Source organism: Phascolarctos cinereus, unplaced genomic scaffold, assembly GCF_003287225.1.
Source record: "Phascolarctos cinereus isolate Bilbo 61053 unplaced genomic scaffold, phaCin_HiC Scaffold_4;HRSCAF=312, whole genome shotgun sequence".
In the NCBI taxonomy this organism is placed as follows: domain Eukaryota; kingdom Metazoa; phylum Chordata; class Mammalia; order Diprotodontia; family Phascolarctidae; genus Phascolarctos; species Phascolarctos cinereus.
The window spans coordinates 622,555,889-622,583,847 of record NW_027555847.1 but is presented as its reverse complement, the minus strand read 5'-3'; the positions used below and the strand labels follow the sequence as shown (position 1 = coordinate 622,583,847).

At 39.4% G+C, this 27,959-nt stretch overlaps 1 protein-coding gene and 1 long non-coding RNA gene across 10 annotated transcripts in view; one reads left to right on the top strand and one right to left on the bottom strand.

The window, feature by feature from the left end:
• Nucleotides 1–568: 568 nt before the first annotated feature.
• Nucleotides 569–27,957, bottom strand: LOC144457031 (uncharacterized). The gene is made up of 2 exons (XR_013486315.1): nucleotides 27,432–27,957; nucleotides 569–1,771 (listed from the first exon to the last, which is right to left on the bottom strand). It is a non-coding gene; the product is annotated as an uncharacterized LOC144457031 (long non-coding RNA).
• The window catches only part of ZHX1 (zinc fingers and homeoboxes 1), a 44,892-nt gene continuing 43,839 nt past the window's right edge, over nucleotides 26,907–27,959 (top strand). For all 9 annotated transcript variants that reach the window (XR_002320437.2, XR_002320435.2, XR_002320439.2 and 6 more), the window contains exon 1: nucleotides 26,907–27,352. The gene's annotated coding sequence lies outside the window, so the exon portion shown is untranslated. The remainder of the gene's footprint in view (nucleotides 27,353–27,959) is intronic.

The window sequence follows — 27,959 nt, the reverse complement described above, 5'->3', positions numbered from 1 at the left end:
ATCAAAGCATAGGCTGATATTCACTCTAGATTTTGGGAAAGTGTATTTGAAAGGGTTCAGAGAAAAGATAGATAAGATCCCCTGGACTAAAATGCTATAAGGCAAGTCAGCCCTGGAAGGATAGGAGAGGCTAAAGAATGAAAATTATCAAATACAAAGAGAAACAATTCCAATGACAGGAAAAATGGGATTTGTCTTCCTAGTCCCATGTGGATTCATATGGCACTCAACAATCACTTTAGATTTTAAAAGGAAATATACAGAAGACTGAAGACCATCCTCAACACAAAGACTGTTGTTCAGTGGTGCCCAACTCTTCATGGCCCCTTTGGGGGTTTTCTTGGCAAAGATACTAGAGTAATTTGACATTTTCTTCTCTAGCTCGTGTTACAGATGTAGAAACTGAGACACACAGGATTAAGTAATTTGCCCAGGGTCATATAGCCAGTAAGTATCTGAGGCCTGATTCGAACTCAGGAAGAGGCATCTTCTGACTGCAGGCACTCCATCTACCTACCTACCCTCGAAAAAGAATAAAGACTGCTGCTAACGGTCAGAACAAACAGGCTGGCAGTAAAACTTTTTTTTTCAACGCACAGAGGAAAACAAGTGCAGAAGGAAAAAAAAATCTGTTGGTCCCTTTAACATTATATACATCTTTAAAAAATTAATTTAACCAAAGTTCAGTTTCCTGTACAAGTCTCTTTCTTATTTGTATATTGAAATTTTTCTGTTGGTTGATTTATTGTTAAGGTCACAATAAAAGTGTTTTTTTTTTTAATCTAGGAATTTTAGTGGACTGAAAAATCAGTATGAGAGTCAGCAGTGTAATGTGGCAGCCAAAAATTTAATATGATCTTGAGCGGTATTAAGAGAGGCTTCCAGCAATAGAGAGGTGATCGTTTCACTGTAATTCTACTCCGATCTCATTTGAAGTGCCATAGTTTAAAAAGGACATTGATAAGTTGGAGGTCCAGAGGAAGGAGGGCAGGACTGCGAAGGGCTTTGAGTCCATGTCACAAAAGAATAGTTGAAGGCACTGGGGATAGCCTGGAGGAGAGAAGATTCAGGAAATGTGGCAGGCGATGAGAAATGACTTGGAATATATGAAAGGCCAGGCTTGTTCTGTTTGGCCTCAAAGGGAAGAACCAAGAACAACAGATGGTAGTTACAAAGAGGTCCATTTAAGCTCAGTAGATACTCAGAAGTGGAAGGGGTTGTCTTGAAGGACGGAGGGCTTCCCCCATCCTTGGAGGTCTTCAAACAGAGGGGTGGATGACCACTGGTCAGCTATAGTACGGCGGAGCATACGGGGTGTTCAGGGAGGACACATGCCTCTGAGCCCTTTCCAGGGCTACTTTTGGTGTCCGCCTGTCACCCACCTCGCACCTATGGCTCCAAGAAGCTGCAGCACGAGCAGTGGCCGCATCCTAGTAAAACCATCTGCCAATTGGGCTAAACCAGGTTGGGTGTAACTGACAAACTCCAAACCCATCGGTGAGTTAAGGGGGATGTCTACCACCAGCGCGAGAACACTTCCAGGCAGAATGGGCTGCTGAGAATAATCTGTTCCAAAAGTCATGAAGGCGGCTGAAGCAGGTGCTGTAGAGTGCTTAGAGCTTGGTTGGGCATGGAGGATGTCAAGGTCATCTACTGCATCCAGAGCCATCATCCTGACTTGTGTCTTGCCACTAGACTTCCATGCTTCTGGCAGAGAGAGTGAGGCTGACAACTTTGTGCAACTCTTGACTCACTCAAATCCAATTCACACCTGAGGCAAACGAAGGACAAACAACAATATAGTTAAGATTCCTTTCATTTATGGAGTGCTAGAGATTCAAATGGAAAAATAAAAATAGAAAACAGTCCCTGCTTTCGAGGAGCTCATATTGGGAGAGACAGCACATAGAATCTTCAGGTTCTGAGAAGATGAAAAGGCATACTGAATGTGTAACACAATCCTTCCTCAGCTCTCCCTCTCATAATCCTTATCTTCCTTCAAGACCCAGCTCAGGTGAAGCTTTCCCAGATTTGTGATTGTCAAGGCTCAGTTCTCTCCAATTACTTTTTATTTACTTTTTTTTAAAGTGTATTTACTATATTCCTCTAATAGAATATAAACTCCCTGAGGGCACAAATGATTTAGCTGTCTATTTTGGATTCCCAAGGTCTTGCATGTTTGTCAAGTAGGAGCTTAATAAATAAATGTTTGTTGAACTGAATTTTAAAATTTTCTATAGAGGAGCAAATAGGTGAAAATAAGAAGAGGGATTAGAAAATAAGAAAAAAATGAAAAACAATTTTTCACTTCAAGTGATAAAGTTATACAATAAAGAATAATTATCCAAACTACTTGGTGCTGGGGTTTTTTTTAAATAGAAAAATTGACAATAGAATAAAGTAGATCATAAAGAACTAGGACCAAAGGTATTCATTAATTTAGTGTTTGATGAATCCCAATCACAAAACATTGGGGAAAGCAATTATTATTCGATATAAATGGTTTGGCAAATTGAATAGCAAGCAGCATGGCCAAAGAAACAATAATAATGAAATTAGATCTTAATCCCATATAATAGGTTCCAATAGATTCCAAATATATTTTAAATACTTTTTCAAAAATAGATTGATATTCTATTGTGTTTGGAAGAGGGGAAGAAAATTCAACAGATGAAAGAATCTATAGAACTTTATAAAACACATGGTTTTTACTATTAGTTTTCATACAAGAAAAAAGCAATGTGTCCAGAATAAAATGGAAAGAAACCAGAGAGGGAAAATGTTTGCCATACTTCTCTCATTAAAGTCTGACATCAAAAATCTATGAAGAATTGAAAGAAATATGGAAGAGCAAGGTCCATTCCTTAGCAGGTAAGCGGTTAAATAATCTAGACAGATCTTGAAAGAAAAAACATGTTACCAATAACAACCTGAAAAACTTAAAACTCTCTAATCAAATAAATGTTAATTAAAAGAACTCTGAGATAGTTCCTTAAGGATAAGTTCACAAAGAACTAAAAATAACAAAATTCAGTGTTGACAGGGCTTTAGAAAGACAGGGACACATACTGCTGTAGGAAGAAATGAAGGAAGGAGAAAGGGAAGGGAAAGAGGGAAGGAAGGAAGGAAACAAGCCTTTATTAAGTACCTACTATGTGCCAGGCATTGCACTAACATTAAGTGATTTGCCCAGGATCATGCAGCTAGTAAATATCTGAGCAAATGTGAACTCAGGTCTTCTTGACTCCACGCCCAGAGCTCTATCCATTGTGCCACCAAGCTACTTCAAGAGTTATGAATTATGATGTTTGTTGAAAGCAATGTGGCACTATAGAATGAGTTAGAAAACTTAGATGTGCATATGTTGTTGTTCAATGTATTTGAAAATGTACAGTGGCAGCATTCATAGACTATAATTTCAAAGACTGATGAGTTGCTATCCTTTGCATAATGGACTGACAGGTCTTAATCATTAGTATAAATTGCTCCATGCCTGCTGTCTAGTCTTTCATATAGTAGTCATATTAAAATGTCAATCCCAGGTTTTCTTTCCCAATTTTGGGGGGAAAAAAACCTCGTGTGGTACACAGGCAGTCATTAGTTCTGAATTTTTTGTTTGTTTTTGACGAAGTCAAGGTTAAGTGACTTGCCCAGGGTCACACAGCTAATAAGTGTCTGAAGCCAGATAAGTCAGGAAGATAAGTCTTCCTGAGTTCAGGCCCAATACTCTATCCACTGTGCCAACTAGCTGCCACTGAACATTTATTAAGCGAAGCGCCTACTATGTGCCATATACACTGCTAAAAGCAAGGGATACAAAAGGATAAAATCTGATAAGGAGAGTGACTTACCCAGCATTACACAGCTAAATGTGCTTAAGGCAGAATTCAAACTCAAGTTTACCTGACTCAGTCCAACATTCAAACCCCTGTGCCACCTAGCTGTCTCTAATTTTAAATCCTTGCTCTTCTACTTCATAACTATGTGATCTTAGGCAAGACTTTTCTTTCTCTGGACTTTAGTTTCCTCATCTATCAAATGAATGGATAATACTAAGTGCTCTAGACCTCTAACAATGCATGATTCTATGAATTCAGATGAAAGAGGAGTCCTTGGGATTTTAACTTTAATAAATACTTTGTGTTTTGTACACTCCTGTTCAAAGTTCTCAGCTCTTTCTCACACCTTTTCCATCACAGCATTTCCATATATATATACCGTTAATCCTTTATTATTCAGGGTGGAGTTATCATCGCATCTTCCTAAAATTCTGCCAGCCTTTAGTGGGTCATCCAAAAATCTTACCTTTCTTTTTCTTTCCCCTTCTTCTCTCTCCCCCTCTCTCCCTTTTTTTCTTTTTCCTTCTTTCCTTCTTTCTTCCTTTCTCTCCTTCCTTCCTTTGTCTCTCTCTCTCTCTCCATTTTGTTGCTTGTTAACACCTCCACTAGAGGGTGTACAGGGACAGAGATAGAAATTGGAACTCATTGATTTCACAACTGCAGTAGCAGTCCTGACAGAACATTGGGTATGAGGAAGGGACTGAAAACTGAATTTAGAGGAATTTTTCTAGATTTCAGTTGTCATTTGCTGGGGTGTGCTGGTAAATTTATAACAAATGACTGAAAAATTATGCACGAGACACACCTTGAGGTTTAATCTGCATTGTTAACATTTTCCCAAGCTTTCTTAAGTTTAGATAATCTACAATAATCGAACAGTAAACCAAGCCCTAATTTGTAGCCAGTTACTGAGGTGTCAATACTCACACTGCAAATTTAACAATCAGTTCTCACCATTGCTGGCTTCAGCACTCCTCTGGCATAGGTCACACGAACACATGAGATGTAATTGATGCAGTATACACCAAAATTGCAGTTCCTCTGGCTTGAAAGCGACTTCAGAGGCCAAGCCTAGAAATCCATTAGCTCAACATGTAAGCCATGCCACTTTCATATAGCTCCAATTGTCAGGAAGTATTTTCCTTACACCCAACTGAAGGCTGACTCTACAGCTTCTATCCTAGTTCTACTCCCTCCAAGGCAGAGCAGGACAAATTCTAATCCTTCTTCTCCCTATAATAGCCATAAAAATACTTGAAGATGTGTGTTTCTCTGACTCCCTAAGTCTTCCTTCTTCCAAGCTAAATAAAGATCCCCAGTTCTTTCAACCAATCCTCACCAAGCAGAGCACCATTTCTCTAGCTACACTCAAGGCTATCAATATCTTCCCTAACCCAAAGTACACAAGATTCCCACGTCCTGGCATAGAAGTGACCCTAGGTTTTCAAAGAATATGCATAGATGCCAGCTTAGTGCAAACACCAACAGGTTTGCTGGGCCACAAAGGCTTCCAGGACTAACCTAGTGGCAGACTTCATTTGCTGTCTTCAAATCAAATGAGATGACATTTGTAAAGCATTTGGCACATAAATAAGGGCTTAATAAATGTTTATTCCCTCCCTCTGGGCCAAACATTTCCATTTCCTTCAATTGATTTATATAGGGCTTCTAGTCTTCTCATCCTGGTTGCCTTATTCTGACATGTTCCATCTTTTCTATTTCCTTCCCAAAATCTAGTGTCCAGAACTGCAAACATTACTGCACATGTCAGAGTACAGAAGGACAATTAACCTTCCATAAGCCACCAACTTACGAAGTATGGCCCTTCAGAGACTGAATAAAGAAAAACTTTAGGGCAGAGTGGGTCTGGGATTTGATTGTGAGATGATTCCCCTTTTTCTTGGGGTTGATTTGTTATATCTTAAACTGCACTAGTTGGCACTGGACCTGGAGCCAGAAACGCTCATCTTCCTGAGTTCAAATCTAGCCTCAGCCACTTACTAGCAGTGTTACCCTGAGCAAGTCAATTAACTCAGTTTCCTCAGCTATAAAATGAGCTAGAGAAGGAAATGGCAAACCATTACAATATCTTTGCCCAAAAAAACCCCAAATAAGGTCACAAAGGGTCAGACACAACTGAACAACAAAAATAACAACAACAACTAACATAAAATCATAAGAAATTGAGTGCCGGGAAAGTGTATTCACCTAAAAATGGTCCTGAATAGTAAGAAGATTCACATCACAAATTTCTTAAATCTAAAGGAGTAGGATAAAATGAATACTTTGCAACTTTTTCACTCATAGTAAAAAATTGTGAGTATGTACTATCTATCTACACATATATGCATACATATATACACATTTATTTACTTATAAATGAACAGCTCTCCTAATGGGTTGGGTCCCTGTGGGTCTATGCTCCTATTCTTACAGCTCATGAGCTCCCAACAGTAAACCTCCCATTAACAGTCAATCCAGTAGAATCATTTAGTTCTTAGCAAAATTATTTACTAAAATGGCATGTGAAGAACAGTAGTTAAAAGGTGTTTTTCCCATAAATCAAGTACATGCTCCCACAAATGTGCATCATCCATGGGAAGAGTGGGCTCAAACATAAAATATCATGTAGTAAGGCACCCAGCAACTTACAAATCCTGATAATGAAGAATTTGGAATTGCTTTCTCCCTTGTAGAATCATTATGCAACTTCCTCTGAACGTAACATTTCTATCCAGGTGCGTCCCTCTCAATCGTCTAGGGGTCACAATCCTTAAAGCTGTTTCCTCCCTCTGGTTACTGTATCCATGCCTGTCAGGAGCCAGGAGCCTGTGCCCGTGCTCCTCACTGGATCTAGTGCCTCCTGCTGATCTAGTAGGTTCCCTCAAAAACTACATAGATGATGTATATGGGGAGGGGATGGAAGAGAAACCCCTCCTCTCACCTCCCTTGCTGGAGTCTCTTCCACAGGTAGCTTCCAGCTTGCAATCTCTGCCCGATTTGCAATCTTCCGCTCTGCTGCTAAATGCCACTACCTAGATGTCACTACTGATTGAGGCAAGGAGGAGAGAGAAATGTCCTATTCTCGGGGCGGGATGGGGAGGGGAGAGGCGGGGCACGGAAGGGAGGGAAGGGAGGTCTCACTCCACGACTGCTGAACTTAGATTTCCTTGAGCTCTTCACGGTTTAGCAATTTAAAGTCCCGAGAGGCATGACTAATTTGTTTTCTTGGCCAATCATATTGTACCCTTCTTGACTCAATTAGAGAAGGCTTTGTACTTCATAGAGGAATTAGAGCATAAGCCTATATTGTTGATTCCTTAAAACTTGATTATGCTATCATGGATATGTTTTGCATGACTACACATGTATAACCTATATCTAATTGCTTGCCTTCTTAATGGCGGAGGGGGAGGAGAGATACGGAAAGAGGGAGAGCATTTGGAACTCAGAGCTTTAAAAACGAATGTTAAAAATTGTTTTTACATGTAACTGGGGAAAAATAAAATACTAAATAAAAGCTAAAAATTAAAAAAAGATCATGTCTGACTACATCTGCTGAGCTGGGGGCAGAGGGAGGGTCACATCTCTCGCCTCTCCCATATAAATTATATACATGCAATACTGCAGGCATCTTTTATATAAAACATTTGCAAAACATAAAAATTTTTTTTAATATGAATTTATTTATTTTTAATTTTCAATATTCACTTCCATAAGTTTTTGAGTTCCAAATTTCTCACCCCTCCCCCTACCCCAAGATGGCATGCATTCTGAATATCCCTTTCCCTGGTCTGCCTTCTCTTCTATCTCTCCCCCCTCCCTTCTCTTATCCCCTTCCCCTTCTTTTTCCTGTAGAGCAGGATAGACTTCTGTACCCCATTTCCTGTATTTCTTATTTCCCAGTTGCACGTGAAAACATTTTTTTAAACACTTGTTTTTAAAACTTTGAGTTCCAAATTTTCTCCCTTCTCCCTCCCACCCACCCTCATTGAAAAGGCAAGCAACTCAATATAGGTTGTACATGTGCAGTTATGCAAAACACTTCCATAGTAGACATGTTGTGAAAAACTAACTCTATTTCCCTTAATCCTATCCTGCCCTCCCATTTATTCTATTCTTTCTTTTGACCCTGTCCCTCCTCAGAAGTATTTGCTTCTGATTACCCTCTTTCCCAATCTGCCCTCCTCTCTATCACCCCCCTGCTCTCTTGTCCCCTTCTCCCCCTATTTTCCTGTAGGGTAAGACAGATTTCCATACCCAATTGAATGTGTATGTTATTCTCTCCTTAAGCCAAATCCTATGAGAATAAGATTCCCTCATTCCCTCTCACCTTCCCCTGTTTCCCCTCCACTGTGAGAGACTTTTCTTTTCTGTTTTTTTTGTGAGATAATTTACCCCATTCTACCTCTCCCTTTCTTCTCCGAGTATCATCCTCTCTCATCCCTTAATTTTATTCTCCAGATATGACCCCTTAATCTTCAACTCACCCTGTGCCCTCTATCTATCTATATATACATACATATACAATTTTTTTCCTTCAACTACCCTAATACTGACAAAGTTCTCATGAGTTACAAATATCATCTTTCCATGCAGGAATGTAAACAGTTCAATCTTAATAAGTCTCTTATGATTTCTCTTTCCTGTTTACCTCTTCATGTTCCACTGGAGTCCTGTATTTGAAAGTCAAATTTTCTGTTTAGCTCTGGTCTTTTCATCAGGAATGCTTGAAAGTCCTCTATTTCACTGAATGACCATTTTTTCCCCTGAAGGATTATACTCAGTTTTGCTGGGTAGGTGATTCTTGGTTGTAATCCTATCTCCTTTGCCCTGGAATATTATATTCCATGCCCTGTGGTCCTTTAATGTAGAAGCTGCTAAATCTTGTGTTATCCTGATTGTGTTTCCACAGTACTTGAATTGTTTCCTTCTGGCAGCTTGTAATATTTTCTCCTTGACCTGGGAACTCTGGAATTTGGCTACAATATTCCTAGGAGTTTTCCTTTGGGGATCTCTTTCAGGAGGAGATCTGTGGATTCTTTCAATTTCTATTTTGCCCTCTGGTTCTAATATATCAGGGCAGTTTTCCTTGATAATTTCTTGAAAGATGATGTCTAGGCTTTTTTTTGATCATGGCTTTCAGATAGTCCAATAATTTTTAAATTCTCTCTCCTGGATCTATTTTCCAGGTCAGTTGTTTTTCCAATGAGATATTTCACATTGTTTTCTAATTTTTCATTCTTTTGGATTTGTTTTACAGTGTCTTGATTTCTCATAAAGTCACTGTCTTCCAATTGCTCTATTCTAATTTTTAAGGAAGTATTTTCTTCAGTAATCTTTTGGACTTCCTTTTTCCATTTTTGGCCAATTTTTTTAGGGCATTTTTCTCCTCATTGGCTTTTTGGACCTCTTTTGCCATTTGGGTTAGGCTGTTTTTTAAGGTGTTATTTTCTTCAGTATTTTTCTTGGTCTCCTTTAGCAAGCTGTTGACTTGTTTTTCATGATTTTCTTGCATCACTCTCATTTCTCTTCCCAGTTTTTCCTCTACTTCCCTTACTTGCTTCTCAAAATCCCTTTTGAGCTCTTCCAAGGCCTGGGACTGATTCATATTTTTCTTGGAGGCTTTGGATGTAGGAGCTTTGACTTTGTTGTCTTCTTCTGGTTGTATATTTTGATGTTCTTTTTCACCAAAGTAAGATAATATAGTCTGACTCTTTTTGTGCTGCTTGCTCATGATCCCAGCCAATTACTTGAGTTTTAAACTCTTTGTTAAGGTAAGAGTCTGCTTCCAAGAGAGTGTACTGTCCCAAGCTTCAGGGGTTTGTGTAGCTGTTTTCAGAGATACTTGTAGGGACCTGTAAATTTTCAGTTCTTCCAAGGTGGTATGATAAGGCGAGGTGTTTACTCCTTTCCTGGCCTGTGACCACAAGTATTCCTTTCTGTCCGTAACTGTGAGGAGGGGTTCCTCTCCACAGCCACTACAAGCTCCACCACCAGCCAGCGCTCCTCCTCACCCCAGCACTGCCCAGAACTGTGACCCAGATCCACACGGGCAAAGCAAGAGATTCCTGCCTCAGCACTGACAAAGAGATCCCTGCAGTCCCTCTCTGATCAGCCACTGGATTCCCCCTCAGTCTGTGGGCCGGAAGCTCGGGAAGCAGCTGCCCCACCCAGTGCCATGCTCTTGGGGAATGGAGCTGAAACCCCGCCTTCCTCTCTGACCACTGACAGAAACAGACTTTTCCCACTGACCTAAGTTGTCTGGCATTCGTGGATTGAGGAGTCTGGAAACCTCCACAGCTGCCCGCGATTCAGTCCTCTGAGGCCTGCTCCAGGTTTGCTGCGGCCTGCGCGCCCACGCTGCTCTCCCAGCCTGGCGCGATACACCTTTCTGATCAATCATCCAGGTTGTCTTGGGCTAGAAATTTGTTTCACTCTGTCTTTTTGTGGGTTCTGCTGCTTCAGAATTTGTTTAGAGCCATTTTTTATGAGTATTTGGAGGGATTTGGGGGAGAGCTCAAGCATGTCACTGCTTTCACTCTGCCATCTTGGCTCTGCCCCCCAACATAAAACTTTTAAAAGGATGAAAAGAACACTTTTAAAACAATTTTATTTATTATGGTTGGATACCAGATGAGTGATTTCATTTCTATAGGGAACTGTTGATGAGGTAGCTCTCACTTTTATTTATTAATGGTACAAAACCTTTTTTTCCCTCTCACTAAAATTATTAGTAATTCTATTTTTAATGAGATCAATGCAATTCCATGTGTTCCTTATTTTTTGAAAGTCTTGATTTAACATTTTGTGTTATAGTAATTTGAAGGTCTAATTTGACATTCAGTTTTATTTTGATACTTGGTTGGTTTTAATGGCTATAATAACTAAAAAAATATTCCTTACAAAGATAACATAGTTCTGATAGCAAGAAGTGTAGCACTGGCTATCCTTACTAAATCATGTCTCTCATTTTTCTGTCCCATCCATCAATTATGCAAAGGTTTTTGTTTAAATTTGGCTAGTGAATTTCCATCTTCTCAGAAAGTGTTCCATTTTCATATTTTTAACAAATGGGTTCCAAACCCTTTGTATGGAAGATTTTTGAACAGTTTAGAAAAATCCAGTGCAAAAATCTCCTGGCACAGACAGCAAGGACTCCGTCTCTCACTAAGGGTCCCCAGCTCTGGGCTCATTTACCCTAACCTGGTTGAGGTCTTGAGGGATCCTGCCCTCGAAAAAGGGGAATCCAGCTCTTTGATACTCACTATATTACACTATAGTAGAACTCTGGAACAGTCTCTTAAAAAAAGCTTAAATTTGGCTTATGCCTAAAGTCTACCCAAAAGGGATTAATTGGGTCACATATGGAAAGGTATTCAGCATATCAATGAATCAACAAGCATTTATGTTATTAAGTGCTTACAATGTCACAGGCACTGTATGGAATACAAAGCAAGAGTAAAAAAAAAAGTCCCTACCATCAAAGAGTTTACTTTCTAACAGGGGAGATAGGTATATATAGAATACAAAATTAATACAAACTACTAACTCTCTTGTGCATTTATAAATTAAATTTAGGGTGGCAGGGTGAATAGAAAGAAAGACTTAGCATAGGAAACATGGGGTTCAAATTCCTCTTCTGCCCACACCTTGCATGAGTGACCCCAGGCAAGCCAATTAATATCTAGGTGCCCATTCTCAAAGACTACAAGTTGCAGAATAGTCACTGATCTACATTGATAGAGGGACTTTCCCAATTGGTAACCTACACACCAATTAAGTCATGGCTCCTATTCCCACCCATAAAAGGGTATAAAACAGAAATGGTGATATAAAAACAAATCACGTAATGTTGTACATTATGATTATTTCTAGTGGTATCTTATCACAGTTCTGGGCACAAAGTAGGAGATTAATAAATACTTGTTGAATTGCTTTGCACAAAAAAAAAAAAAGCTACACGTGAGAAGATTATGTCCAAGCATAGTTTGTCACTTTGACAAGCTAAACAAATTGTATTTTTTAATGTTAAATGCACCAAATGAAGAGAGTTAAAATTATTTAGTTAGAAAAAAGGAGGGGCAACTCAGATACAGTCTACCAATTTACTAAGCATCCATGTGTATTAGACAGTTTTTCACTTTAGCCTGACAGATGGTGAGTGCATGTTTTGAGAATTTGCAAAAAAAAAAAAGCAAAATTTGAAGAGTATGAGATACCCTCATTGCATTTGCACAAAACCATCAATCAACAAGCATTTATTAAACTAAATGTGTTTTGTTTTATTGTTTCATCTGTATAGGGCTGGAAACTGGCCCTTCTTCCATAATTTATAGTTTTAGAGGGTTTCCTAGGCACCAAGAGGTTGTAACTTGCCTATGGTTGCACTGACAATATGTGTCAGAGGCAGGACATGGACCCAAGGCTTGTTGCCTTGAAGGTCAGCCTTCTCTCCACCATGACAGGCTGCTTCTCTGAATGAGGCCTCTGAAGTGGAAAGGCAATGAGCTACCTTTAAGTATCTCAGCTATAAGCTTACACTGACCCAACACTCACTTCTTTAATACCATAATGGGATATTATGTATCCCATTCACCAAATTTATTTTATAGTTTCTTGTCATAGTTAAGCTCTTTTGTTTCTTCATTCCTGGTAGCATTGCTGCATTCTATTTTTATTACATTTTCTTAAAGGGGAAATTGAGAAAGCTGAATTCTTTAGGTTTTGCATTTTGAATGAGCAAAGGTTGGGAGATGAAATCCCTACATGAAAACAGTTGTTGTGCCAATGACTGCTCTCTGGCTCCGATTCAGAGAAAAGCACTTAGCATGCAGCGAGAGGGCGCTTGGAGTACTTTTACCTTCAGACAGCACATTTGTTTAAGTGTTCTGAATGTACGTGATTAAAACAGTTAATGGATCAAAGAAAGTCCAAATTGATATCCTGGACATGTGGGCATTGTAAGAGAGTAAGTATTTGTTTAAAGGCCCATTGTGAAACTTCTACTGGTTTAAAAACTGACTGGAGGGTGGGGGAAGGTTCACTGGCATAAATAATGTATTCACAAAATAATTTGGAATCTGATTACGGGTGATGAATTTTAATTATGGCTGTTTACTGTGGTGAATATTTAGGAAAGTCATGGAGTTTAGCAATGACAAGGCTCACGCTTTCACTCCAGCTGTTTAGGAAGGAAAATAAGTACCACCCTATGTAAATATTCTGTAATTACTCTGTAATTTTAGTTACATATTTTAGATGGAGGACCCTGTCTTGCCTGCCTGGTGTCTTCCTTTTAATGCTATTTCTCTTACGCCCATTTCCCCACCCTATTCGGGGGAAAAATGTAAATTAGATAGTGCTTGCTAATTCTTAGGTTCCTTCTTCATTTTCTCCCCACAGATGTTACACGAAGGATAATCACTCAGATCCTGCCTAAATGAAAATGGCTGCCCAGTAAGAAGCTTCCTGGACATTTTTAAACAGAGTAACCTCACAGAAAGAGAAGAAAGAGAGAAAAGGTAGATGGGACACACAGGAATGTGATTTCTTTCAACTTTTAAAAAATATTTTTTTTCAATTAATAAGCACTGATTTTTTTTCTCTCCCACCTACCCCTGATTTAAAAGAGAAAAGAAAAACAAAACCCTTGTAGCAAATATGTGTGATCAAGCAAAATAAATTCCCATGTTAGCCAAAAACCTCATTCTACATCTTGAATCCATCATTTCTCTGTCAGGATGTGAATAGGTCATTATCAGTCCTCTGACAATAGGATGCTCATTTTGAATTTCCTTGGCTTCTACAGCAGTACCCTAGCAAACTCATCACTGGGAAACCTCATCATCTTGCAAAATCCATCAGTCTTGTTACTCTCACCTCATTGGTACCCTCTCCCCTTCTGATTGAAGAGTAGTTATAAACTCCTCTATTTAAGTAAGGAACAGGACTAACTTCTCAGATATCTTATTTCCTACCCTGCTACACTTATTCTGTACTTCTTTGGTTTCTCCACTACCTTCCCTCCCCCTACTCCCTTCTTCAGCTTTCTTTCGTGTGTTGTCTTTCCTCCTTAGACTGTAAAATCCTTAAAGAACTCACTATTTGACATAAACTGCTGGGAAAACCGGAAAATAGTATGGCAGAAATTAGGTATAGACCAACATCTTATACTATATATCAAGATAAGGTCAAAATGGGTACATGATTTAGGCATAAAGGGTCATACCATAAGCAAATTAGGGGAGCACAGAATAGTTTACCTCTCAGATCTATAAATAAGGTAAGAACTTATGACCAAACAAGAGATAGAGAGCATCATGGGATATAAAATAGATAATTTTGATTATATTAAACTATAGTTTTTTGCACAAACAAAACCAATGCAACCAGGATTAGAAAGAAAACAGAAAGCTGGGGGAAATTTTTTACAGTAAGAGTCTCTGATAAAGACCTTGTCTCTATAGAGAACTGAGTCAAATTTATAAGGACGCAAGTCATTCCCCAGCTGATAAATGGTCAAAGGATATGAACAGTTTTCAGAAGAAGAAAACAAAGCTATGTATAGTCATATGAAAAAAATGCTCTAAACCACTACTGATTAGAGAAATACAAATAAAACAACACTGAGGTACTACCTCATAGATGGGCTAGTATGACAAAAAAAGACCATGATAAATGTTGGAGGGGATATGGGAAAATTAGGACACTAATGCACTGTTGGTGGAGCTGTGAACTGATCCAAGGATTCTAGAGAAAAATTTGGAGCTATGCCCAAAAGGCTAAAAAACTGTGCATACCCTTTGATCCAGCAATACCACTAACCAGGTCTGTATCCCAAAGGGATTTTTTTAAAAAGGAAAAGGACCTATTTGTACAAAAATATTTATAGCAGCTCTTTTGGAAATTGAGGGAATGCCCATCAGTTGGGGAATGGCTGAACAAGTTGGAGGTAAATGCTTATAATGTAATACTATTGTGCTATAAGAAATGATGAGCAGGATGATTTCAGAAAAATCTGGAAAGCTGTACATGAACTGATGCTGAGTGAAGTGAGCAGAACCAGAAGAACATTGTATACAGTAACAGCAATTATGTAAGGATGACCACCTGTGAAAAACTTAGCTACTGTAATCAATACAATGATCCAAAACAATTCCAAAGGACTCATAATGAAAAAATGCTACCTCCAGAGAAAAAACTGATGGAGTTTGAATGCAGATCAAAGCATACTGTTTTTCACTTTTTTTTTTATGGTTTTGGGGAGGGTCTGTTTCTTCTTTCACAACATGACTAATATGGAAATATGTTTTGCATGATTGTACATGTATAACCTATGTCAAATTGCTTAAAATCTTAGCGACGGGGGAGAGGAGAGAGAGGAAGGAAATTCAGAACTCAAGATTTTAAAAAAGAATGTTAAAAATTGTTTTTCATGTAATTGGAAAAAAATAAAATATCCCCCCCCAAAAAAAAGGTTATAAGATCCTTGAGGGCAGAGACTGCCTTTCTTTTTTGTATTTGTATCCCTAGAGTTTATGCCTAGCACATTTTGTTGCTATTGTTGTTCAATCGCTTAATCGTGTCCAATGAGCATCCCTTTAGTCACTGATTCTTTGCCCCCACAAAAAAATGCTGCTATAAATATTTTGTACATATGGTTCTTCTTCTCTTTCTTTGATCTCTTTGAAATACAGACCAAGTAGCAGTATCACTAGGTCAAAGGGTATGTGCAGTTTAATAGCTTTTGGGTCATGGTTTCAAATTGCTTTCCATTCCACAGCTCCACCAACAGTGCATTCAAGTTCCTATTTTCCCAAAGCCCCTCTAGCATTTGTCATTTTCCTTTTTTTTGTCAAGTTACCCAATCTGATGGTCATAAGGTGGTACCTCAGAGTTATTTTAATTTGTTTCTTTAATTGTTGGTGATTTAGAGCATTTTTAATGTGGTTATTGATAGCTTGGATTTCTTCCTCTGAAATTGCCTATTCATCTCCTTAGACCATTTATCCACTGAGGAATAATCTTATTCTTTACAAATTTAACTTAGCTCTCTATGTATCTTAGAAATGAGACCTTCATCAGAGAAACTTGTTGCAAAGATTTTTTTCCCTCAACTTTCTCCGCTTCTTATAATTTTAGCTTCATTGGTTATGCTTGTGCAAAAACATGTTAATTTTATGTAATCAAAATTGTCTATTTTATCTCAAATGAACTTCCCTAATGCTTGTGTCATCATGGCCTCTTCCCCAATCCATCAATCTGACAGGTAATTTCTTCCTTGCTCCTCTAATTTGTTTATGATGTCAGACTTTATGTCTAAGTCATGTACTCATTTGGAGCTTATCTTGGTATACAGTGTGAGATGCTGCATGAAGGCTTTAAATGTCAGGTAAGGAATTTGTATTTTATTCTATAGACAATGGTGGGCCAACAAAGGCTTTTGAGCAGGGAAACAACACGGTCAGACCTATGCCTTAGTTTCTGGCCAAGCCCATTAAGGCTTTTCATCTTGTTAGGCCATGTCTATGCTGGCAAAGCCTTCAAGTTGACCCAGGGTCAACTCCAAGCTATGATGAAGCATTACAATAGGACTTTAGTCTCCTAAGTCTCCTAAGGAGCTTTAGATTTAGAGCTGATATGAACCTAAGAAGTCATATAGTTCAACTTGTTTCCTCATTTTAGGGTGAAGAAAGTGAGGTTAGGCTACTTGTTTGTAGTCAAATAAGCAGAGTGATTAATCCAGAGTGTTTCCCCAGGCATCTCTAAACAAATTAATTTAAAAACTACTTTGCCAAATATTCAAAGATCTTAATAATCTGGCTCCAAGCTATCTTTTAAGTTTTCTCTCCTGCCATAGTTGTAACTAGAAATTTTGGCACCTAGAGCAAGTAACAAGAAATATACCTGCAGCAAATAATAAAAGAATATACATACATACATATATATATATATATATATACATATATATATATATGTATATATATATTATATATATATATATATACACACACACACACACATATATGTATGTATGAGGGAAGCAACAAGAAATGGGTCTAGGACAAGCAGCACAGATCAACTTGGTAATTCATGATGTGAAAATAATACAAAGAGTAATTAAGATAAATTTAGTTGAATGGACAGGAAAAATAGTTACTAATGTTGCTAATGAAGTACAAATGTTAAATTTTTATGCCTTCTAAATTTCAGTTATCTACTCCTTCAGATATCTCACGAATCATCTCAATATCCTTCCACTAAGGACAACGCTCTGGTCCTACAACCCTAGTTTTAGCTCTGTCTCCTACTACTTCTTTACCTGTATCCTAAGCTCCTTCAAATGTTGTGTCCTTCCTTCCATTGCTTCTTTTCTACCTACCTTCCATACAAAATGCTTTTTCCCACCTCTTCTTCCATATCTACCTCTATCAAAAAATGTAAGCTCCCTGTGTTTAGGAACTGTTTTGATTTTGTCTTTGCATCCTCAGCACCTAGCACAGGGCCTGTTGCTGCCCTTCTTAAGTGAATCTGTCAAAGTCTTGCCTGTTCTTCAAGGGCCATTTTAAACAGCACCTGCTTCATGAAGCCTTTCTAATCCTCCTAAAAGGGAATGAATCACAAGTCTCCATCCACCTTGTACTGTGTTTTTCAGTATCCTTGTATGTTTTACATGTTCCAATTAGAATTCCCCAGTGAGAATGTCATCTCCTTCAAGGTAAGGATGTCTTTCTTTCTGCTTGCATTTGTGTTCCCAGCACTTAGCACAGTGCCTAGAACACAGTATGCTCTTAATAAGTACTTGGTGATTTATTGACTTCTGAATCTCCATACTTCTTTTCAATATTCCTGTATGGGTTAATTGTAAGAAGCCACATCTAGTTAAGGGTACCATAAAACGTTTCAAGAAGAATGTGGAATTTGGCCCTGAACTTCAAGAATGCACTGGATTTTAGCAGTAGTCTGGTTTTGGCAGTATTAGCAGTATAATTATTGTATGCATACCCTATTTCCACCTTTGGAATGTTAGCTCCTTATAGGCAGGGGCCATATCGTATGCATCTTTATCGTTAGTGACTAATACAAAGCCTTATACATAGTAGATGTTCAACATACATTTGTTAAATTTACTTCTAGAGAACTGTTACTATCATAAACTGTGCCTGAAGCATTTAGATTGATTAAAACGGGCCACAAAGAGACAAGAGTGGGATCTCTGTTTATGAGCTATCTAAGTTAAGAACAGGGGTGTGGGGATTCCAAGCATAAAGTGGTCATCAATGGTACTGTCCTGATTTTCATCAGATAGGCAAGCCAGATTTGGAAAAGGAGTTGACAATTCATGGAGGAATAGTGATTGTGTGTGTGTGTGTGTGTGTGTGTGTGTGTATGTGTCTACTTCTTCACCTCCTATAAGAATCAAATAAGATAACATTTGTTAAGTGTTTAGCATAGTGCCTGATATATTATAGTCACTATATATGTAAAAATACATAATATATTTATATATACACATCTGTATATATGTACATATATACATATAATATTTAATGGTGAGGGGATATGGGGAAACAGACCATCTGCTACAGTGCTGGTTAAACTATAAATTTGACCAATATTTTTAATGCAATATCATATTGGGCTACAACATTGGCCCACTATTTATATAGGCTACTAATTTTTTAACACCTTGAGAAGAAACGGAGTACAATGGAAAGAGAACACCTAACTTAAGAGTTTAGGGACCTGAATTCAACTCCTAGATCTGCCACTTCTTTCCTATGTGATTTTAGTTTCATTTAAATTCTCTGGCCCTCAGTTTACTCATCTGAAGTGTGAAATGGTCCTTTTCAGCTCTAGATCTATGTAATAATATAATCCTATAATCACTAATGAGCCAGTGGATCTGTGATCATATTGATATGAATATCCCCACTAATAATGCATATCACAACTCATCCTTGCCTGGTCATCAGGTGCAACTGTTATCCATGTCTTCCTATAATATCAACTATTGGGCAGGCAGAGCCAAGGTGACAGAGTAAAGGCAGGGACTCACCTAGGCTCTCCCCAAACCCCTCCAAATACCTTTTAAAAATGACTCTAAACAAATTATAGAGCAGCAGAACCCACAGAAAGATGGAATGAAACAAATTTCCAGCCCAAGATGCCTTGGAAGGTTAGCAGGAAAGTTCTGTTGCACTAGTGTGAGAGAGGAGCACAGTCAGCACAAACCGTACCGGTGCAGACCTGACCCCAGCAAACGAGGAGCAGGCTTTTAGGTGACTGAATCACTGACAGCAGTGGCCATTCCCAGACCTCTCAGTCCACAGACACCAAAAACAACTTAGAAGGTCAGTGGGAAAGGTCTGTCGCACCTGATGTTGCAAAAAAAAAAAAAAGAAAAGAAAAAGAAAATAATTCCTTAAAAATTAGAATGGAACAAATGGAAGCTAATGACTTTGTGAGAAATCAGAAAACAATAAAACAAAACCAAAGGAATGAAACAATAGAAGACAATGTGAAATATCTCACTGGAAAAACAACTGACCTGGAGAATAGATCCAAGAGAGATAATTTTAAAATTATTGGACTACTTAAAAGCCATAATCAAAAGAAGAGGCTAGACAGTATCTTTCAAGAAATAATTGAGGAAAATTGGCCGATATTCTAGAACCTGAAGGTAAAATAAAAATTGAAAGAATCCACCAATCGCCTCCTGAAAGAGATCCCAAAATGAAAACTCCCAGGAATGTTGTAGTCAAATTCCAGAACTCCCAGGTCAAAGAGAAAATAATGCAAACAGCCAGAAAGAAATAATTCAAGTATCATGGAGCCATAGTCAGTATAACACAAGATTTAACAGTTTCTACATTAAAGGAACAGAGGGTTTGGATTATATTATTCTAGAAGGCTAAGGAGCTAAGATTACAACCAAGAATCACCTACCCAGCAAAACTGAGTATAATCCTTCAGGGGAAAAAATGGACATTCAATGAGACAGAGGACTTTCAAGCATTCTGCGTTTTTGATAATTGTTTGTTTTTTTGGCTAGGCAATGGGGTTAAGTGACTTGCCCAGGGTCACGCAGCTAGTAAGTGTCATGTCTCTGAGGCCAGATTTGAACTCAGGTCCTCCTGAATTCAGGGCTGGTGCTCTATCCACTGCTCCACCTTTCTGCCCCTCAAGCATTCTTGATGAAAAGACCAGAGCTGAATAGAAAATTTGACTTTCAAATGCAAGACTCAAGAGAAGCATGGAAAGGTAAACAGGAAAGGGAAATCCAAAGGGACTTTAAGTTTAAACTGTTTATATTCCTACATGGGGAGATGATATTTGGAACTCATAAAATTAGGGTAGTTAGAAGGAGTATATGTAGACAGAGGGCATAGGTATTAGTTGAATAGGAAGGGATCATATCTAAAAACAAAATTAAGGGGTGAGAGAGGAATGTATTGAGAAAAAAGAGAAAGGAAGAGGTAGAGTGGGGTAAATAATCTCACATAAAAGAGTCAAGAAAAAGCTTTTACAGTGGTGGGGAAGAAGGAGAGGTGAGGGGGAGTGAGTGAACCTTACTTTTATCAGACTTGGCTCAAAGAGAGAATAACATACACACTCAGTTGGATATAGAAATATATCTTACCCTACAGGAAAATAGGAGGGGAAGGGGATAAGAGAAGGGAGGGGGGATAGAAGGGAAGGCAGATTGGGGGAGGGGGTAGTCAGAAGCAAAATACTTTTAAAGAGAGACAGGGTGAATGGAAAGAGAATAGAATAAGCGGGGTGGGGGAAATAGGATGGAGGGAAATACAGTTAGCAATAGTAACTGAAAAAAATTTTGAAGCAAGTTTCTCTGATAAAGGCCTCATTTCTCAAACATATAGAGAACTGAGTCAAATTTATAAAAATGAGAGCCATTCCCCAATTAATAAATGATAAAAATATAAACTATTTTCAGATGAAATAATTAAAGCTATCTATAGCCATATGAAAAAAATTCTCTAACTCAATATTGATTGGAGAAATGTAAATTAAAACAATTCTGAGGTATTATCTCATACCTATTAGATTGGCTAATAGGGCAGAAAAGGTAAATGACAAATGTTGGAGTGCATTTGGGGAAAATGAGACCTTAATGCACTGTTGGTGGAGTTGTGAAATGATTCAACTATTCTGTAGAGCAATTTGGAACTATGCCCATAGGGTTATAAAACCATGCATACCCTTTGACCTAGCAATATCACTACTAGTCTGTATCCCAAAAGAGATAAAAAAACAAAAAGGAAAAGGACCTATCTGTACAAAAATATTTATAGTGGTTCTTTTCTGGGAGTAAAGAATTAGAAATTGAGGGGATGCCCATCAATTGGGGAATGGCTGAACAAGTTGTGGTATGTGGTTATGATGGAATACTACTGTACTATAAGAAATGATGAGCAAGGTGCTCTCAGAAAAACCTGGAAAGACTTGCATGGGCTGATGCAAAGTGAAATGTATTGTGTACAAAGTAATAGCAATATTGTAAGATGATCAGCTATGAATGACTTAGCTATTCTTAGAATACAATGATCCAAGACAACTCTGAAGGACTTAGGATGAAAAATGCTATTCATCCCCAGAGAAACAACTGATAGTGAATGAATATAGATTGAAGCAAATTTTTTTTTTAGCTACCACAATCAATGAGGACTTGAATGTACAGTAGAAAAACAGGGATTCCTTCAACTCTGTCAGTGTACCAGAAATCCCTGGGTGTAAGAGGATGTAACAGACATGGCCTTCAAACACTTGTACCAGAGCAAACACATGTTATAAAGGCAACTACAAAATACTATTTACAAAGTACAGATTTAAATAATTGGAGAAATTCTAATTATACATGTGTGGACCTTGACAATATAATAAAAATGATAATAGTAACTAAAAAAATCAACCATGGGGTCTGCCTAATGTGCTAAGGACTTTACTCACATTCTCTTGACCTGGAGCAACTAGGCTATCTACTGATGATATCTTTGTTTTACCTTGAGAGTGGGCCATCTTTGTGATCATGTATTTCAGTGATGACATTAATTATACTACTTTTCCAATGTAATTAATTCCTCATTAGTAATGTATTATAGTCTTCTCATTCTTCCTATGTATTTCTTTTCTCCGTTTGAGTAATTGTCAACTTTATCATTGTGCAAGCTATGGTATTCCATGATTTACAGCCATAAAATGTCACAACTAGGATACTAATATTAGAAAGAGGAACCTTTGATTTGGAGAGAAACTTGGAGACAATAAAAGAACAGTGTGATTTCTCAAAGGCAATCCATCCCTCTCTCCTCATTCTGGGCCCAGCTCACTGTCTATTTTCAGGATCTGTCCAAGATGTATGTATTGATTGATGAACTCTACGGATTGTCCATACAGCTGCATTTCATAATATGGAAAATTGGCATTCTATATGCACTTGGATTTTCTAATATGGATAGTTAGTCCAAACTCTTTGGAAAGCTTATGAATCTTATTAAGGGACTTCTGCAGTGTTCTGGGACCCAACACAATCAGCATAATATCTATAAATCATCTGGAGAATCTATAGATAATCTATTATCTATATCTATTTATCTATTATACCTATCTGTCCTCTATTATCATTATCTATAGAGAATCCTTGTGCAATTTTGATTCTACATTGGCTATCCTCGATGACAGTTGTAAATGTTTTTGAGAAACATGTCTCATTGCTTTATGCCTTAATAATCAAAAGATCATGGAACAAAGTTATCTCTGTTGTTCTTTCAGCAGCAGCTGGTGACATGATGGATAGAGCTCTGATTCTGGAGTCAGGAAGACCTGAGTTCAAGTGTGGCCTCACACACTTACTATTTGTGTGACTTTGGGCAAATCACTTTATCTCTGTTTGCCCCAGTTTCCTCAACTGTAAAATGGGGATAATAATAGCACCTACTTCACAAGTAGGTAATAATACTACCTATCTACTTCATAGGTACATTATAATAATACCTCTTCATCTCCTGTGAGGATCAGTAAGATAATATTTGTAAAAAGTGCTTAGCACAGTGCCTGGTACATAGTGGTCACTATATAAATGCTCTTTCCCTTCCCTGTTCTTCCCTTCCCTCCCCTCCCCTTCCCTTCCCTTGCCTCCTATCTCCTTCCTTTTCCTTCTTTTCTCTTCCTTTCCCTTCCCTCCCCTTCCCTTTCCCCTTTCAAAGAATCATATATGATTTTGACATAGGCATGGGAGACACCTTTTTGGAGGAAGGCATTCAGGAAGAATTTGGCTATTGTAACTTGCTCTCTCCTTCTCCCACTAAGGGGAGGAGTATTGGAAATTTCACTAAGATCTCTGCAACACATAGGATATTCCAAGTGACCACCCAGACTAAAAAGAAATTTCAAATTGCCCTCACAACACATAGGGCACCTCAAATTTTCCCAACAGACCCTTTCAACACAGGACAATGCAAATCTAAATCCAAACTAACCCCACCCCTCACTGGGAAAAGCAGGGTAGCTTAAAAGGAAAATTAATTCAGAAAAGTCCTGTAGAGTTAGCAGGCTCTCAAAAAGGAATTAAGCACTTGGAGTTGGTTACTTGGGGTGTCTATATCAGCAAGCAACATATATACTATTGCCCTTCAGTCCATAAAGATGTCAGAAAATCTCCTCACACTAAAGAATATGTTCCCAGAGTAGGCCATATCACCCTCTGGGGGGCGCTGGAATGATCCAGGGGGATGTAATAGCCTCCAGTGCAGTTGGGAGGTTGAATAAAATGAGAGGGCAATGGAAGCATATGGAAAGAAGAAAAGATAAGAAAATTTTGAAAAAACCTTCATACATGTTTCATCTGTTGTGTAACAGAATTAAAGTCATTATATTAAACACACACACACACACACACACACACACAATGCAGGTTATAACTGATCAGTGGTCAAGTCCGAGTACAGGTCTTAACAATCAAGTGTTGGTAGGTGAGCATGTTGCACATTGTCCAGGGTCTAGCACACACTGGCAGGAATATGTGCATGTAATGACTTGTTCACAATAAGATACTATATGGTTATATGACGCAATATGGTGTCATCAAAATTTCAATGCAAGAAAAACCCCACAAATTTGCAATAAATTACTAAATTTAAGATATGTCATTTAAAAATATATTTTATATTTTTTGAAATGATGCAAAATTTTAAAAGTGGATTTTTAGGGGGGCGCTAAGGAATTTTTTTTAAAAGGGGGCAGTAGCCAAAAAATTTTGGGAACCTCTGCAATAAAGCAAATCTTCCTTATAATCATCTTCACCACTGAAGAAGAGGAACAGGCTATGAACAGCAGACACTGCTTTTTAAAACCTATTGAATGACCTCTTGTCACTAATTATCATCAAGCACAGTATTTAGTTCTGGCTTTGTAGTTTCTGAAAACTGTTTTCTACATTAAAGTTTACTAAAGTCGTCTGATCAGATATCTCTTCTATAATGTGTCTCTATGGCTTTGGGGAAGTCATTTTTATCTCTTTGGGCCTCACTTTCTTATATCTGTAAAATGTTGTTAGTCTATCTAAATATAGACTAATTTGTGCCTGACCTGTGGTAGAACCTTCCAAACTTAACCGGGACATAGGGGTGTCATTCTGATCCTTTTTGAGCATGAAGAACAACAACCAGCCAAGGAGGGAGTATGGGTTTAACCAGTAGTTACATGTAAAAATTTCTAGACTCTTCCAATGTGCCAATCGACTGATTAAAATTCCTTACTTTTGTAGCCACGCAGCTGTTGAATTCAGACATATTTACAATTTTCACAAATGAGTTGATTTTAATAAAAACAAGTTACTCTGAAGCATGATCTGAAACCAGATTTATGTGGGCTGGCAGCAATCTGCTATGCTAAACATATATTCATATTGCTTGGGTCTGTAACAGCCAGTTTTTTTGAGTAGTGATTATGACAGTCTTGTCTTATGCCAACGTACCAAAAAATTGGCAATCAATTTAAGATGCTAGTCTCAATGTGACTTATATGGACAGTCCTTAGGGAAGGAGAACCAGAGTTATCACTTCAATCCCTGTGGTTTGGCAGTGGACTCATGAAGGCTGACACTGGGCTGCAGAAGGAGATAGATCACTAGCTGATGCTAAAAACAAAAAAGCAAAAAACGAATCTGAGGCTTAGTCATTCCATCATTTCAAGTATATATTATTATCACTAAGGAAATTTGCTTCTCTTCTTTCTACCTTTAGGTTGCTTCTTTGTTATTTCCTTACTTCTTCAAGGCTGTCCTTTTTCATCCATTCAACAAGCATTTAAGTGTCTACTATGTGCCAAGTCCTATATTAGGTACTTGAGATATAAAAAGTGAAACTGTGCCTGCCCCAATGGAGCTTACAATCTATTGGAGGAAAGTCAACAAGCATTTATTATATACCTAATTATGGACCAAGAGCAGTCCTAGGTACTGGAAACATTGTACACTCTCTAATACTGCAATACAATATCTATGGTCTATGATCATATAGACTGAGGAATTCTTTTAATAATGCAGACTGTCAATCCCTTCATGCTTGCTTATCCTTTCTGACTGTCGTCCATTTTCTCCAACCTAGCAACATTCACACAGACAAACAAATACGAGGTATATATGAAGTAAATATAATATATCAGGGGGAGTTCCCTAATTCCTGGGTGTGAGGAGGCAGATCAGAAAAGGCTTCAGACAAGAAGTGGCACTGGAGAAAAACCCTGAAGAAAGTACCTGGATAAATATGTGGAGGGTATAATTTGGTCGGGAACTACAGTAAAGCTGGCTTATATCTATATTGTATGCAACTTCAGTTTACAAATAAGGAAAGAAATCTAAACTGCCATTGAAACAGAATCAGCTTGGTAGAGTGGAATGAGCATAGGCTCTGGCTTCAGAGGACTTTGATTGAAATCTGTTTCTAGCGGTAACTAACTGTGATAAAGGAAAACTTCTTAATCACCCTGGCCTCAGTTTCCTTATATGTAAAGTGAGGGGATTGAAATAAATGACTTCTGAGGTCCCTTTCAGCCCCAGGGCTTCATGATCTTACACCTTACCACCCCTAACTACCACCAACATCATTTTACAAGATATTGAAAATTGAAAATCAGAGGTAAAGTGAATTGGGGAAGGTCACAAAGATACAATAATTTAGTAGGAGCAATGACCTCTGAGCAGACGACCTTGGTAAAGTTTAACATGTGCCGCTAACCGGAGGGTCAGTAAGTGTTTAAGAGGGAAAAAATGATCATTAAAAACCCTGCTGAACTGGAAATCATCAAGCAACTTGGAAAATAAATGTAAACAAGCATACTGTAGTCCTGCCATCCTTTGGTGGGGTGGGGTAAAGGCTCAGAGTCAGTTTCTCATCTGTCAGCTTCTTAGCAAACTCCAAAGGGTTCAGGGAGAATGAGATCAACCGTTAGTGGTGATGAGAGGTTTAGCAGCCTAGAGCTAAAGGAAAAAAAACAAACAAACAGCCTAACAAAAGTTACCTGCGGTAATTGTGAATGCACATCTTGAAACCAAATGCAAGCTATTACCATCTCTCTTCAACCGAAGTGAATGGAAGAACTGCCCAGAGAGGGACAGAGAGACAGAGAGAGAGACAGAGAGAAAGAGAGAGAGAGAGAGAGAGATACTGGCTGTATCTGGGAAACCCACCTCTTGCTTCATACGCTTCTGAGGAACAGAGATAGGATTTTTAACTATTGCAATCCAGATTCCTTCCCTCCTTTGAGGACACAGTTGAAGACTAATTGACTTTTTTTGTTGTTGTTTATGGGGTGGAAGACTATTGATTACGAAAGCGGGGAATGGCTTTGCGCCTCTGTATTACTTGGGGTGGAAGGGGAGAGCTAGGAGGCCCCTGAGAGGTGGCAAAAGACTACGTGAAAGAAGGCAAAAATTGAATGGAACACGTGGGGACGGGGGCGTGGCTGATGGTGACACAGTGACGCAAGAGGAGGCGGGACTTCCATTGACAGGGAGGCGGGGCTTGCTCCTCCTCCGGCCCCCTCCTGCGGTGTGTCAAACAGTCAGGCACAACGCTCCCCCAGCAGAGCCCCCGGCCGGGCTGGGTGTGCAGTGCGGTGTGGGGGGCGCGCGCGTTGCGCGGGTCCTCCCTCGGGCCGCCAGCCGGCATCCCTGCGCGCGCTTGCGCGCCGCGTCTCGAGCCTCAGGACCACGAACTCAGTGCCCCCCTCCTTCCCCGTGCCCCCTCCCCTCGGGGGCCGCGGGGGGCGCCGGGGCTGGCGGGGCCCCAGGAGTATGTGAGGTCCTGCTCTGGCCCGCAGAATGGTTCCGGGTTTAGAGTTCACAGGTCAGAGTTGACTCCCTGAAAAGTGCAGCTGGTTTGAAATGCAAGATGGCGGCGGCAGCGGGGCCGTGAGGAGAGCCGAGCCCGCGGCGGCGGCGGCGGCTACGGCGGGGGACCAGAGCACCGAGGCGGCAGCGGCCCCTCCAGGTAGCAGCGCTCGTGCAGAGGGCGCGGGCCGCCTGCCCCCCCCCGCCCCGGGGCAATAGCCATTCTTCTTGGTACTCACCTTTTGGGGCTGCGGGGGACTCTTGGAGAAGAGAAAACCACCGTCCTCGGAGCTAGCGGGAGGAGGCTCGAGGCCCGGCCGCCTGGGGCGGGGGACGTGGAGGGCAGAGCCTTCCCCTCTTCCTGGGGGTGATGGGGAGGATCCTGAGGGGAGGACGAAGTCTCCTGTCTTCCCCGGGGGTGACGGGGAGGAGGGTGAGGGGAGGACGGAGCCTCTCTCCTTCCTTACCCTGAGATACTGGAGAGGAGGAGTGTGGGGAAAGTACACAGCTTTCTTTCCCTCCCACTGGGGATGTTAGGACCAGGGGAGAAGGTGAGGGAAGGACAGAATCTTCCTCCAGATTTTCTGGGTGGCATTGAGAGGATGGAGAAGGGATATATCCTTTTGGGAAGGGGATGAAGACTGATGGGAGGGCAGAATCTCCTCCCCTGATGGGGGTATGGAGGGGGCAGGGCAGGAAGAGTGAGGGGAAGACAGAACCCCCATCCTTCTGGGATGACGGAGAGTTAGAGAAGGGCAGGGCTTCCT